Below are 10,905 nucleotides of genomic sequence, written 5' to 3'. Positions count from 1 at the left end.
CAGCGTGGCCTGTCAGGGCAGAGAGAGGCCTCAGAGCAGGGGTGTGAGGGCGGGAGGGGGCTCAGAACGGGGCTGTCAGGGCTGGGAGGGGGCTTGGAGATAGACCATCCCATCCAAGTCCCTCATTTAACAGAAAAGGAAACTGAGGCCCCCAGAGGAAGGTTTGGACTCTTGCTTTGCATGGGGACATTAGGCCTGTTTTAGGGACCAGGGCAGCTGAAGTCAAGAGCAGGGAGCCGCTGCCCACCTTCCCTCTAGGTGAGACATGATGTGGAGCGAGGGAGACTACAACTTCCAGCATGCCCTGGGGGAGGGGGTGAAGGCAGTTTTGTCTGCAGGAGTCCTTTCATTTGCGGGGGGAAGTGTGTGTGTGGGGGTGTCTAGTGGTTCCCCATGGAGGAACCCATGAGAAAAGGGGATGGGGAGGAAGGAGAAAAAGAAGGCAAAGACCGCTGAGGTACAATGTAGAGTAATGAGCAGTTCTGGAGAGGTTAGAGGACCCTGGGGTCATTTTGGACAGCTGCTGCAAATCTTCCTCTCAAGCTCTAATGTTCTTTATTCTAAGGGTCTTCTCAACTTTAAAGGTCCATGTTCTAAAGTTCCAACAAGTTCTGAGCTTTCTCTGATACCCTCCAGCCCTGACACCCCCTGTAATAAGCTCCCTCCCAGCTCTGACATTCCCTGTTCTAAGCTCCTTCTCAGCTCTGACACCCCCTGTTCTAAGACCCCTCCCAGCTCTGACATCCCCTGTTCTAAGACCCCTCCCAGCCCTGACATCCCCTGTTCTAAGCTCCCTCCCGGCTCCGACATCCCCTGTTCTGAGCCCCCTCCCAGCCCTGACAGCCCCTGTTCTAAGCTCCTCCCAGCTCTGACATTCCTTGTTCTGAGCCCCCTCCCCGTTCGGACATCCCGTTCTGAGCCCCCTCCCAGCCATGACAGTCCAAGGGTCTGTGTCTCCCCTGTGCTCCTGCCCGGGGCCAGAGGCGTGGAGATGACCTGGGATGGGGGAGCTGTTTCCCAGCCCTTGGGGAGGTGGTCCCCGCGGGGAACACTGGTCTCTTCTCCTTCCCGCTCTGTCCCCTCCCTCTGTTCACCAGCGGAGCTAACCTGGGGCCAGGGGGAAGGGATGAGCAGGATAAGGTTGGGGAGAGGGGTGGGATGCCATCCCTCCCCGTCCAGCCCAGGGGGAAAGATGGGGGAGGGGAGGGTTCATGGGAAGGGTGGGGAGGGAGGATTTTCCCTCCGGTCAGGGGCCCCCTCCCCATCCCCAACAGAACTTCCCGTGTCTGAACCTTGGAGAAAAGGCAGGTTCTGGGCGGGGGGCAGCCCCCACCCCCAACCCCTGCTTCTAATGCCCTCAACCCTGGCTCCTCGCAGGGGCCCTGACTGGGAGAGGGATTGTGGGTGCGGGCTGAGGGAGACTAGATAACTTAGTGACCCTCAAGCCCACTAGAATTTCCCCTCCGTGCCTCATGGGACTTTGTGGACAGCTTCAGCCCAACCCTGTGTGACCTTGGATGTTCTGAGTCCGTTTGATGGGGCTGGGGGGGCTGGGAAGGTTAGGGCCCCCCAGTCCCCAGTGACTCCGCCCCAGGCCATCGCCCCTGACGGCTCTTCCCTGCCCCTAGAATCTCTTTTCGTTTCCATTTTCCCAGGCCCATCCTCCATCCTCACCTCTCTTTGTGATGTCTCCCTTTGCCCTTCCTCATTATGTCCCCCCACCCCCCCCACCCCAAATCAGGACACTAGCAGGACACAGAAGGGATCATTTAGTCCAAAGTCATTTGAGAAACAGCCCCAGAGAGGTTGGACTGCTTAGGGTCACCGGCTAGTGTCAGAGAAGGATTTGAATCCAGATCCTGGACCTCTCCCCCCAATTGCCCACCCTCTCTTTTCCTCTTGTCCATATGGTCTCTTCTGGGTTTCTGAGGGTGGGCTTTGGGACCTTAGCCTGGAGCTGGTCTCCTGACCTAGGCCTGAATGGCCTTCCCAGCGGACCCCGGGCTTGGGGGGAAGGAGCGGTGGGGAAACCCCTCGGAGCTGGAGTCCCGGACACCTGAGAGCCCCAGCAGCACTGGGTGAGCTCAGATGGCTGGCTCTGCGTTCAGGGGTCCCGTGGGGGCGAGGGCCACAGGCCGGCCCATGGCTGGGGGAGGCCAGATTCAGGGGAGCCAGATCACAGTGAAAGAGTCACACACAGGGCAGGCCAGGGGGTGTGCAGGGGGTGGACACTGTAAAACCCCCCACCCGGACACACATACACACACACACACATACCCCGGACAATCGGACCAGTGTGTCGGGACTCGGGAGCCCGATGAATTAGGAGTTTGATAAGGGTTTTCTCTTTCTCTCCCTCGCCGGACTCTGACAATCCCCCCCCAGTTTTCCCGACGCCACCCCCAGTGTGGCCAGCCCCCACCCCTCTACCCGCCCTTCTTCCCTGTGCCCGGCCTCGGGTTTGGGGCCTTGAAACAGTGAGCCGTCTTTGTTCGGAGTACAGGTGAACGGCAATCATGTGATGTGCACCACACACACTCACACACACACTCCCTCACATAAAAAGCTTTTTGAGAGCAGCCGGCGGGCCAGCCTCAGAACCGATGGGACGGGCGCCCCAGCCGGAGGCAGCCTCCTGGCCCGGCCTCCCGGCCTCCCTCCCTCCGTCCCTCTGCGGCGGACGGCCTCCGGCCCCGGCTCCTGGCTCCCGGTGGGTCCCCCTTTTCCATTTCTTTTCTCCCTTAGCTCCTGGGCCCTCAGTCCCAGGGCCTTGGGGGCAGGGCAGGAGTGGAGAGATCCCTGTTTTGGGGAGGCTGAGGAAGGAAGGTGCGTCCGACCTCTCCCTCTCTGGGGCACCTCTCCCTCTAGAGCGGGAGGGGGGATGGGGGATATGTTGGCTTAGGAGGGTCCACAGCTGGGGGAGCCCCCAGAAGGAGGCCACGGACCACCAAAGTCAGGCTTTCTGTTCCCCGAAGAATCGTTGGTGGACGTGGTGTGTGTGTGTATATTTGGGGGGGTGGTGTAGGGAATAGGGAAAAATCTCACTAGAAGGACCCGAGGTGGAGACGGAGGCTTCTTCCTAACCCGCCCCCAGCCCCCCATTCCCAGGCTGCTTTCTCTGACTCCACATATTTTGTCTCTGGAGTTGGAAGACCATTCCTCTAGGCATGATTTTAACTTTCCTGGCCTCAGTTTCCCTCTCTGTAAAATGAGGGAATTGAATGAGATGGCCTCAGAGGTTTCTTCTAAGATTCTATGATCCTAACGTTGTCTGTAGCCCCTCCCTTCCCTCCACCCCCCAAATATCAAGGGCCAATCCGTCTTTCGGGGGAGGAAAAAAGGATGGAAACATTTCTTTTAGAGGGCTGAGTTTAAGGATTGTCCCTGTTGGGGGAGGGGAGGGTCAAATCATGCATCTATCCCTATGAGATTTGGGGTATAGAGGGAAGTGTAGACCCCCCAAAATCTTTCCAGCGATGACTGAAAACAAATCATAACCTCCCCCCATCCCTAAGTCCCCAGACCCCCCTCTTCTGTCTGTCCCCAAGCAGCGTGTGCTCCCAGGAGAAGGTCTGACACACTCGTCAGTGGTCCAGGAGAGCCTAAGGCTCACTTCCCCACCATCTTGCATTTTAACAGAGCGCAGAATCAGAGAGCAAAGGGATCCGGCTTTAAGGATGGCCTCATCAGGAGGTGATCATCTTATGGGGCAGCTCTAGGGGATGGAGATGAAAGGACCCTTGAAGAAGGCCTCCCACCCGGGCTGGCCATTGATTCCTTCCAGAGGATGGCACTCCTACTTTCAGAACAGGTAAACTGAGACTAGCTGACTTTTACTGTCCTAACAGTTACTGTTCTATGGTACTTCCAGGCTCTGACATCTGTGTCCTAAGTCTCTTCCTAACTCTGTTCTAAGCTCTCTTCTAGCTCGGCTATTCCCTATTTTAAGATCCTCCCAGCTCTGCCATTCCAAGTTCTAAAGTCCTTCCTAGTTTTGACATTCCATGTTCTAAGCATCCTCCCAGCCCTGCTATTCCCTGTTCTAAAGCCCTTCCCAGTTTTTATATTTCCATGTTCTAAGCTCCCCACCAGCTCTGACATCCCCTGTTCTAAGCTCCCTCCCAGCTCTTGTTCTAAGTTCCCTCCCAGCTCTGACATGGCCTGTTCTAATCTCCCTTCCAGCTCTTGTTCTAAGCTCCCTCCCAGCCCTGACATCTCCTGTTCTAAGTTCCCTCCCAGCCCTGACATCCCCTGTTCTAAGCTCCCTCCCAGCCCTGACATCCCCTGTTCTAAGCCCCTCCCAGCTCTGACATCCCCTGTTCTAAGCTCCCTACCAGCTCTGCCATCCTCTGGTCTGTGTTTTTTTGTCTGTTTCTGTGATTTTTCTCCATTTACTAACAAGGCTGGCCCTAGAAGCCCACACTGGCCAACTATACCCTCGAGAGACTGTAGGTAAATCAGAAGTCCACAAATCGCCTCTCACTCTCCTCTGGACGACATGGCCAACCCCGGGCTGCTTTTTGTGCTCATTCCTTCAGGATCCTCTATTCTTAACCCTTTCGTTCCCAGCATCTTCCTCCTCCTCCTCCTCCTCCTCCTCCTCCTCCTCCCTCCTCCCTCCTCCTCCTCCTCCTCCTCCTCCTCCTCCTCCTCCCTCCTCCTCCTCCTCCTCCTCCCTCCTCCTCCCTTCCCCTCTGTCTTTCCTGGTCTGTGAAGGAGCCTTTTGTAAATGGAGGATTAGCAAGCAGGCGCTCCCCTCCCCTCTAATTTGTTTCTGCTGGGCTTGGCTAGTTTAAAGGGAACCCCACCCTGATCCCCACAGACTCCCGAAGGTGTGCCCAGAGGCCGTGAATGGCCACCCCTCCCATCTCCCAACCCCCAGAGCATGAGGCCCCATCTGGCCCAACTAGAGCTGTTTCAGAGTAAAGACATAGAGTCAGAATGGACTCCTTGGGGACCAAGTCAGAGAATGGGAGATTTTCCCAGAAGTTAGAGGGAAAGAGCCTTCTGGGGATTATGGGTATTACATGGGGTAAATCCTGCCAGTTGGGACCTCGGTGGGCTTAATGACCTCAGAGGTATTGAATTTGGCAATCTCAGGAAGTGGGGGGGGGCAGTGCTGTGTGTTGTTAACCCAAGGGATGCCCAGAAGAGAAGTGTATCGTGGATTTTGTTGGCAAGTCCTGGGGGCTCATCCCCAAGACAACCAGGTGACACAAGGAATGACTTCTTGGAGTGAGAAAGGCCTTGGAGCCAAAAAGGCACATCCTGCTTTAGGCACCGGCTTTGTGACTCTGGGTGAGTCCTGGAAGCTCTCTCAGCCACCTCGGTTTCCTTATCCATAAAATGGGGATAATAATAGCATCTATTGTGAGTATCAAATGAGATGGCAAGCTGTAGAGCTACATAAATGCTAGCTGTTATTGTTGTTGTTACTTGTTGGTTTGAGTCAGGGTTTGTGAAGAGCATTAGAGACTTGGGGACTTTAGTCCTGGATTCCCCTCCACCCCAATCCCGTGCACATGGGATTTCTGCCAAGGTGATGGCAGAAACAAGAAGAGCCTTGAATGACCCATTTTTTTTTAAAGGAGAAGTTGCAATGAGAGGTCCCTCCCATTGTATGCGAGCACCCCCTTTTACAGAGGGTTCACACCACTAATCAGTAGCTGAGCTGGGACTTGAACTATCATCTCCAAATCCAGTTTACCAGGGAGACTCAGAGGGGCCCCAGGGTTTTAGATTTAGAGCTAGAAGGGACCTGAGGCTTTGCTGAGACTTTACAGAGAAGGCCTTTGAGAGGCAGGTGACTTGCTCAGGGTCACTCAGCTAGGAAGTGCCCGAGGCAGGATTCACACCGCCAAGTCTAGCATGGGCTCCTTTTGGGAACAAGGGTGAACAACAATCTGTGGTTCTCTCCACAAAGATCACCCAAGGGAGACTTCCTGGAGGAAGGTCCTGGAAGGCTGCTGCATGGAAGAAGAGGCTGTCGTCCCCTCTCTCCCTAGTCCTCTGCCCTGCGGGTCTGCACCGCTGTACCCCAACTCTGCTGGGGGATCCCCCAGAGCCAGAGAAGGCCGAGGCCTCTGGGTGTCCCAGGACCTGGCCGACTGGGATTCACGCCTCCTGGCTGGGCAGTGGGAGGGAAGGGGGAGGAGGCCTGACGTCCCCTGGCTTCCCAGAAATCTGAGAACATGTTGCCACCTTCCTGGATCACACAGCCCTCCCTGTCTCACCTTCCTGTTGTCCCAGCCCAATCCCCTTCACGAGGATCCTGGGCTGTCTCCCGTGTGATCGGGTGCTTTCTTGAGGATGGGGGAAGGGATGGAAAACTGGTTCCTTCTATCGCTTGTAACTCTAAACTCGGATCCAGAAAGCCCCTATAGCCATCTCAGCCTTGCACTTAGCCAGGTGCTCGTGGACCAGTCGTTCTTTCTCTGAGCTTCCGTCCCTTCTTCTGAACTTTACTGCCATCAGTCAACTCACAAACATTCATGAAGGGCCTATTGTGCGACAGATCCAATGCTGAAAGATAGGGAGATACATTTTAAATTCAATTATCTAACTTTCCCCCTCCCTCCCTCTTACCCCATCACTTCTAAACTGGGCTAAACAGCTTTTTGAACAAGCACAGTTAAGCAACACAAACTCCCACATTGGTCACGTCCCAAAATGTGTGTCTCATTCTGCATCTTCATCCAGCTCTTCTCTATCAGGAGGTGATTTCCCGTTCACTTAGGATTGACCAGAGTTCATAATTCTTTCAAAGCTGTTTGTCTTTCTCATTTGTTTTTTTGTTTTTGTTTTTTGTATAAAGTGTTTTCCTGGTTCTTCTCACTTCACTTTCTATCTGTTGATACAAGTCTTCTCAGGATTCTCTGAAAGTTTCTTCATTTCCCGTAGCCCAGAAGCATTCCACTCCATGTCCCTAGTAGATGGGCACCCCTTTAATTTCCAATCCTTGATCATCACAAAAAAAGCTGCTATATATTCTATTGGTATCACTATAGGAAGCTATATGTAGAGCTATAAGCTGCTATATGTTCTATAGTATCTTCATCTTTGATCTCTTGGCACAGTGCCCAACACATAGTACCAATTAATTTTTATTGAATTGAATTAAGTTGGGGTATAGTTCTGTTAATGATATTGCTGGGAAAATAGGGATACGAATGAAAGGGAAAAAAACCACAAGCCAGTCTCTGCCTGCTTTATGTGTGAACAACATGAGATCATAGATCTAGATATCATCTTGTCTGGAGGCTCCTCACCTTTTTCTGTGACCTGGATCCTTTTGTCAGTCAGTCCAGCTAAGCTAATGGACCTCTTCTGGAAATCATTTTCTTTTCTTTTTCCTTTTTTCTTTTTTTAGCTTTTTATTTTCAAAATACATGCATAGTTTTCATCATTCACCCTTGTACGATCTTGTGATCCAAATTTTTCTTCTCCTCTCTTCTCACCCCCTTTCTTAGACAGCAAGCAATCCAACATATGTTAAAGCATGTGTAATTCTTCTATACATATTTCCACAGTTATCACACTGCACAAGAAAAACCAGATCAAAAAGGGAAAAAATGAGAGAAAACAAAAAGCAAACAACAAAAACGTGAAAATTCTATGTTGTGATCCACACACAGTTCCCACAGTCCTCTCTGTGGATGTGGATGGCTCTCTCTATCATAAGATCATTGGAATTGGCCTGAATCCTCTCATTGTTGAAGAGAGCCACGTCCATCAGAAATGATCATCGTATAGTCTTCTTGTTGCCGTGTATAATGATTTCCCAGTTCTGCTTACTTCACTCAGCATCAGTTCCTATAAGTCTCTTCAGACCTCTCCGAAATCATCCTGCTGGTTGTTTCTTATAGAACAATAATATTCCATAACATTCATATACCATAACTTATTCAGCCATTCTCCAGCTGATGGGCATCTACTCAGATCTAAATCATTTAAATGAATAAGATAAAATGCATAGGATTACAAAGGAAACCACTTATATTAAAATTATAATATATAATTATGTGTAAATATATATAAAATTATAATATATATCATATATAATAAAATTAAATTAAAATACAGCAATCAAAATATTTTTGAAAATAAGGTCACAGACACTATATTGTGCCCCGATTTAGTCCAACTCCTTTATTTTACAGATAAAGTAACAGGTCCAGAGAGTGATTTGTTCAGAATCATACAGATTATAAGTGGTCGAGCCGAGATTTGAATCCAAGCCCAGTGATGTCTTCTTCTTCCCGCTGCATTACATTGCCTCTCCATGTGCACATGTGCAAAATATGTGCAAGGTAAGTATAAAGTGTTTTTTTTTTTTTAAGGGAAGACATGGACAAATAGAAGGGCTGGATCAGGAAAGGTCTCATATAGAAGATGGCACTGGAGCTGAGCTTTGAGGGAAACTAGGGCATGTAAGCTATGGAAATGAGGAGGAATGGCATTCTAGGCCCGGAGGATTGCCAGTGCAAAGGCAGGGAGGCAGGAGATGGAATATTACCTTCGAAGAATGACAGATTACTCAGTTTGGTTGTGGAGAAGATGGAAGAATAAGGCTGGAAAGAAGTGGTGAAGAAGCAGACTTTGTATTTGCTCCTACATTCAAGGTTTCTGAAGCAGGGGAGTGACGTGCTTTGTGAATCTCCCCTTTTAGGACTAATAGGATTGCTGAGTTCCTTCCCATCCAGAACTCAATGGTCTCACTACTTCGGTGGATGGTCTGCCTGAGCCGCCATGTTTAACCCAATGCAGAGCCCAGTGGCCAAGCTTCTGGTAGCGAGTCTCTCCAACTGAGCCAGGCTGGGCTTGTCTTAGGCTCCCAGAGTAGGAACTGTCAGTCTGAAGAACTGCCAGCTTGGGCAGGAGTGACCACACTTTGTACTCCCTTGGCCTTTGAGAGCCTCCGTGTCCTGGAGACGGCCTTGGGTGGAGATTCTCGTCAGTCAGTGAGGTCGGTGCATGGCTCACAATTTTTCTCTCCTCTCCAACTTCTGCCCTCATTCCAGGGGATATCAATATACATCTTGCCTCTTCCTCAAACACCTTGACGGTTCATTCCCTCAACCTACTCACTTCCCCTGAGCTACTACTCATCCATTCCCCCTCAGTGCACACAAAGTTGGCCAAACCCTTTATCTTGCAAATATACCATGTCTGTGTTGAAGAATTCAGAAATTTCTTTAATCTTTTGGCTTTTCACCTCTTCCTCTGTTTTCCTTTCTGTAACCCTCTCGACATCTCAGTTCTCCGTTGTCTCCCTCGCACTAACCACTCTCTCCTCATTTCCCCATCTTGACTCCTTGGTGAACCAATTCAACTTCGCTCTTCAATCCCTCACCTTATTTGAGTTATCAACCCTGAATCACTTACACTGTTGGTCCCCTTTCCCTCAACATGTATTTTACTGAATGAAGATGAAGAAATACAATTGTTCTGGTTGGGTCCATTACCAACTTGGGTACACAACTCAACAGGACCCTTGCTGTTCTTCAGAAATTCTACTTTACTTCTTTCATCAGCTCCACTAGCCCACTCTCTTCCTTGGCTCTTCCAAACATTTTCATCCTTTTTTGAACTTCCCATGGCTTCCTTTCTCCAACTCTCTCAGTTAAAACCCTTCTCTTATTTTACAGAAAAAATGATGGCTATTCACCATGAGTTTTCTCTTCTCTCCTCTTCCTCCTCTGTCACTCAGGTGCCCTTTATCACTCTCTTCACCATAGATCTCCATAGATTAATCAATTCCTTATACAAAAAAGACTTTTTTTTTTCCAGCACAAGAGCACTTCATTCTCATTTATTTTTATTTAAATTTTTATAATTGATCCTGCACTTAGCTCTAAATAACAAGAACAAGAAGAACAAAACAAATAAGCATCCATTTTCAAGTATTTACATTTTAAAATAAATTTATTTGTGAGATGTCTCTAACAGCTTTTTAGTTAAGCTCTTTGAGCCTCATTGGCTCTCAAAGTCCCTATTCATCTCTCTGTTTTTGTTCACATTTTTCCTTTCATATAATCCTGGTCAGTTTAGTGTTTTTATTCTTCTAACTCTGCTTTCTTTTTATATAAAAATACTTTTCCTTTCCTTCCTTCCTTCCTTCCTTCCTTCTTTCCTTCTTTCCTCCCTCGTTCCCTCCCTCGTTCCCTCCCTCCTTTCTTTCCTTCCTTCCTTCCTTCCTTCCTTCCTTCCTTCCTTCCTTCCTTCCTTCTTTCCTCCCTCCTTCCCTCCCTCCTTTCCTTCTTTCCTCCCTCCTTCCTTCCCTCCTTTCCTTCTTTCCTCCCTTCTTCCCTCCCTCCTTTCTTTCTTTCTTTCTTTCTTTCTTTCTTTCTTTCTTTCTTTCTTTCCAGGCAATTGGGGTTAAGTGACTTGCCCAGGGTCACACAGGTAGGATGTATTGAGTGTCTGAACCCAGATTTGAATTCAGGTCCTCCTGACTTCAGGGCTGATGCTCTATCTACCCTATCTCTGTAATAAAGACTTTTTAAAAATAAAAGAAAAAACTACAAAACTGATCAGCATGTTGAAAAAAAAAATCTAACATTATATATAGTGTCCTATACCCGTGGATCCCCACTTATGTAAAGGAGCTGGGAAAGGTTTAATTTCCTATTCTTTTCTTTGGGATTTTTGTATTATAGTCATTATTAAGAGGCACGAACTGTATGTACCAGGGAACATCATTCTGGCTTCAGTGATGTTCATGCTGGAGAGAGCCCTGAGCAGGGAGACCCAGAATCCGGACCCCAGTCCCAACTCTGCCATTCACCGTGAGATCCTGGGCAAGTCATTTCCCTCTTACCTTTTTCCTATGTGAAATGAGTTCTCAATGATCCTAAAGGTTCTTTCCAGCCCACCTCCGTATGATTATGTGAATCCTCACTGTCT

At 49.5% G+C, this 10,905-nt stretch overlaps 1 long non-coding RNA gene across 2 annotated transcripts; it reads left to right on the top strand.

Moving 5' to 3' along the window:
* The first annotated feature begins 2,559 nt into the window (after positions 1-2,559).
* Positions 2,560-10,122, top strand: LOC105750778. 2 transcript variants are annotated; one of them, XR_001121234.3, is made up of 4 exons: positions 2,560-2,710; positions 3,640-3,811; positions 8,160-8,309; positions 8,669-10,122. It is a non-coding gene; the product is annotated as an uncharacterized LOC105750778 (long non-coding RNA). The 2 variants fall into 2 exon arrangements; XR_004229931.1 differs by lacking the exon at positions 2,560-2,710 and adding an exon at positions 2,770-2,826.
* Positions 10,123-10,905: the final 783 nt, after the last annotated feature.

Source organism: Sarcophilus harrisii, chromosome 5, assembly GCF_902635505.1.
Source record: "Sarcophilus harrisii chromosome 5, mSarHar1.11, whole genome shotgun sequence".
NCBI classification, from domain to species: domain Eukaryota; kingdom Metazoa; phylum Chordata; class Mammalia; order Dasyuromorphia; family Dasyuridae; genus Sarcophilus; species Sarcophilus harrisii.
The sequence above is the reverse complement of the archived record's forward strand: the minus strand, read 5'-3'. Positions and strand labels throughout refer to the sequence as shown.